Source organism: Schistocerca serialis, chromosome 5, assembly GCF_023864345.2.
Source record: "Schistocerca serialis cubense isolate TAMUIC-IGC-003099 chromosome 5, iqSchSeri2.2, whole genome shotgun sequence".
Classification (NCBI taxonomy): Eukaryota; Metazoa; Arthropoda; class Insecta; order Orthoptera; family Acrididae; genus Schistocerca; species Schistocerca serialis.
In genome coordinates, this window is record NC_064642.1 from 360201643 (window position 1) to 360205749 (window position 4107).

Here is a 4107-nt window from a genome sequence, read left to right on the forward strand (position 1 = left end):
ATTACACACCAGCCGGCCTGCCGGCCTCTCGTAAAAAGCTTTTCTAATTAAGACGCGCTTTTACACCGGATTGTACTACGATAAGTTATAATTTACGTGAAATTCCCCCTGGCATTGTCGTCTTGTCCTTTTTATTTTCACTTCCCACCGGGCGGCCGAGGAGGCAGCGCTTCTGACAATGGGGGACACCGGTGGCGGAACCCTGGCGCCGACGGCCACGGGTCGAGGTGCGGAACGAATACGGTACTTGGCCCACACTGGTTCGAATGAGGTGCGTTGTTCTCTCTCTGCATTCACTTCGGCGGAGCAGCTGTACACGTCTGCTTGAACAGCGAGTATAGTAGCCAATGACAGGTGGACGACTGGACTTGTAGAAAGAGGTTGTTTCTCTCCATTGTGACGCTGGGTTTCGGTGAAGGTAGTCGCTTTGTTTTATTAACAATAATTTACAGCGCCAAAGCATAGACATAAACAAACTAGGCAAACACTTGTGTTCGATCTTCAAATCAGTTAACTTCAAATGAAACAATAATAATAATAATACAAACAATTATAGAGGAATTTCCCTGCTACCGGTCATCTACAAAATTCTATCAACCTGCCTTCTCACCAGAACGCAAGGACAACTGGAACCCGCCATCTCGGAATACCAAGCGGGTTTCAGACCCAACAGAGCCTGCCCCGAACAAATCTTCAACCTGAAGTCAATCATAAAATCCCACATGACAAGCCCCAAAAAAATCATCTGCACTTTCGTCGACTTCAAAAAGGCTTACGACTCGATCGACAGAAAGTCCCTCATCCAAATCCTCAGAGAAAAAGGCCTAGACCAAAAGACCCGAAGACTAATCGAACAGACACTAACCAATACAAAATCCAAAGTCAAATTCATGGGCGAAATCTCGGACCCCTTTGAAATCCACACTGGCCTAAGACAAGGAGATGGACTATCCCCGCTATTGTTCAACATCGTCCTGGACAAAGTAATGAGCGAATGGGAAGCTGAAGTCAGGAGACAAAACACCTGGAGACCAGTCACATTAGGAAGGAAAAGACTGGAAATCCCTTACCTAGCATTCGCAGACGACCTAGCGATACTGACCTATGACCCACCATCAGCAAAAACACAGATCGAAATCCTGAAAGAATGCGCCGAGAAAGTCGGCCTACAAATCTCTTTTGAAAAAACGCAAGTCCTAACAAGAGAAGGCGACGACATCACAACCAAGTACGGCAAAATTAAAGGGGTCACACACTTCAGATACCTAGGCGAAATCATCAAACCGACCGGAACAGAGAAACTGGCTTACGAAGACAGACAACAGAAGACACGGAAATCACTAGGCATGGTACGAAACGTCTACAACAAACAATGCATTTCCAGAAACACCAAGATCAGACACTATAACACAGGGATCAAACCCGCCGTACTGTATGCCAGCGAAACACTAGCACTCAACAGGAAAATCCAAATTGAAGAAATCAAAAAAGAAGAACGCAAAATCATGAGGAAAATTTTAGGAGGAAGACCCACACCAGACGGCTACAGACTACAGAAGAACTCAACAGTAGAAGCATATTCGAACATCGAGAACGATATGAGAAAAAGGCGCCTTAAATTCTACGGACATTTAGATAGACTCCCTGAAACAAGACTCACCAAGAAAATTCTAGAACACATCAAGACACTTAAAAGTCTCGACACCCTGGATGGAAGGAGTCCGGAAAGACCTACAAGCAATTGGCACCACAAACACCACAGACAGAAGCACATTCCGAAAACACATAGACAATTGGGAAGTAAAGTCAGAAGCGCTAAAACAGCGGACCAAACAAGAATGGTCTGAGGAGAGAAAAGAGGCCCTCTCCAAGAGAATGAAGGAGTACTGGAAGGACAAGAAGAACAAGCCTTCAAAGTCATAAGCTTAACGATTTCCTTTTAGGGAAAATTCGCCAACAATAAATAAATAATAATACTCGCCCCACGGCAATAAAATAACAAAAGCTTCAAATGGGACACTAAAGGGTACAATAGTTCTTAATCAAAGTTATAGGCATATACAGGGTGAGATGCAGATGTCGAAACAACGTTTTCGGTAAATGGTAGTACGCTAAGGGACACGTATTTTGCTATGTAATACAGAACATTAATTATCTTGTCGATAGTGATAATGAAGCGAGTATGATTTTTTGAAATGTAATGATATACTTTTTTATCATAAACTTAGGATAATGCTGATATACGGTGAAACAACGCTCTGGTGGGTGGTTTGCGGGTTTAAACCTCCTCGGGGTGTGACCATGCAGTGCATTTGACCTGCGATCGTCGCACGGTGGCGCTGGCAGCAGTCCACATACGCAGAGGTGTGTTGGTGCTAATAGTGCTAGTGGTGCTAATTGTGACTGTGTGTTGAAAATGGCTCAAAGAACGCATATTGATGACGTTATGAGGGGTAGAGTACTAGGGCGACTGGAGGCTGGTCAAACACAGCAGGTCATAGCATGGGCTCTCCGTGTGCCACATAGTGTGATCTCAAGATTATGGCAACGATTCCAGCAGACAGGAAACGTGTCCAGGCGCTACAGTACGGGACGTCCACAGTGTACAACACCACAAGAAGACCGATATCTCACCATCAGTGCCCGCACACGGCCACGGAGTACTGCAGGTAGCCTTGCTCGGGACCTTACCGCAGCCACTGGAACAGTTGTCTCCAGACACACAGTCTACAGACGACTGAACAGATATGGTTTATTCGCCCGGAGACTTGCAAGGTGTATTTCACTGACCCCTGGTCTCAGGAGAGTCCGTAAAGCCTGGTGTCAAGAACACAGTACATGGTCATTGGAACAGTTATCCCAGGTTATGTTCACGGACGAGTCCAGGTATAGTCTGAACAGTGATTCTCGCCGGGTTTTTATCTGGCGTGAACCAGGAATCAGATACCAACCCCTCAATGTCCTTGAAAGGGACCTGTATGGAGGTCATGGTTTGATGGTGTGTGATTGGGATTATGATCGGTGCACGTACACCCCTGCATGTCTTTGACAGAGGAACTGTAACAGGTATTTTGCAGTAGTATGTCTACCTTTTCAGGGATGCAGTGGATCCCACCTTCCTCGTGATGGATGATAACACGCGGCGCCACCGAGCTGCCATCGTGGATGTGTACCTTGAAACAGTAGATATCAGGCGAATGGAGTGGCCTGCCTGCTCTCCAGACCAAAACCCCATCGAGCACGTCTAGGATGCTCTCAGTCGACGTATCGCTGCACGTCTTCAAACCCCTAGGACACTTCAGGAGCTCCGACAGGCACTGCTGCAAGAATGGGAGGCTATACCCCAGCAGCTGCTCGACCACCTAATCCGGAGTATGCCAACCCCTTGTGGAGCCTGTGTACGTGTGCATGGTGATCATATCCCATACTGATATCGGGGTACATGCGCAGGAAACAGTGGCGTTTTGTAGCACATGTGTTTCGGGACGGTTTTCTCAAATCATCACCAATACCGTGGACTTACAGATCTGTGTCGTGTGTGTTCCCTATGTGCCTGTGCTATTAGCGCCAGTTTTGTGTAGTTCCACGTTGTGTGGTGCCACATTCTGCAATTATCTTTAATTTATGAGCATGAGTGTTAGTCAGTTTTGAAATTCAATATCTTAGTAGAAGAATCTGAGAAATATTCTAAAATTGAAAAGCAAACTGGCTTAAATCGGCTAATGCGTTGTAAGCAGCTCATGCCAGGCTACGCCGTTGTATGAGATCTTTCGACTGTTTACTTGTCGGCACAGCAAGACTGGCAGGGACTGTGTCGTCTATCGGCAGGTAATTTCTGCTTCATCATTTCTTGCAAGCAGGCGTGTATACCAATGAGAAGAAGTTAGGCATACTAGTTTTCTACGGCGAATGTCTAACAAATTCTGTCCCAGTGGTAATGGAAAACTGCCTGACAAAAAGTTTCCGCAAAAACCCGGAAACGTCTGCGCATTTGAAATAGTTTTCCTAGGTCCAATCTGATGCGTCAGAAGCTAGCAAACGCCCTAGTTCCATACACAAAAATCATAGGTGGCCCCGTTTGCTAGGTCGTATAGGAAATGAGGTTTT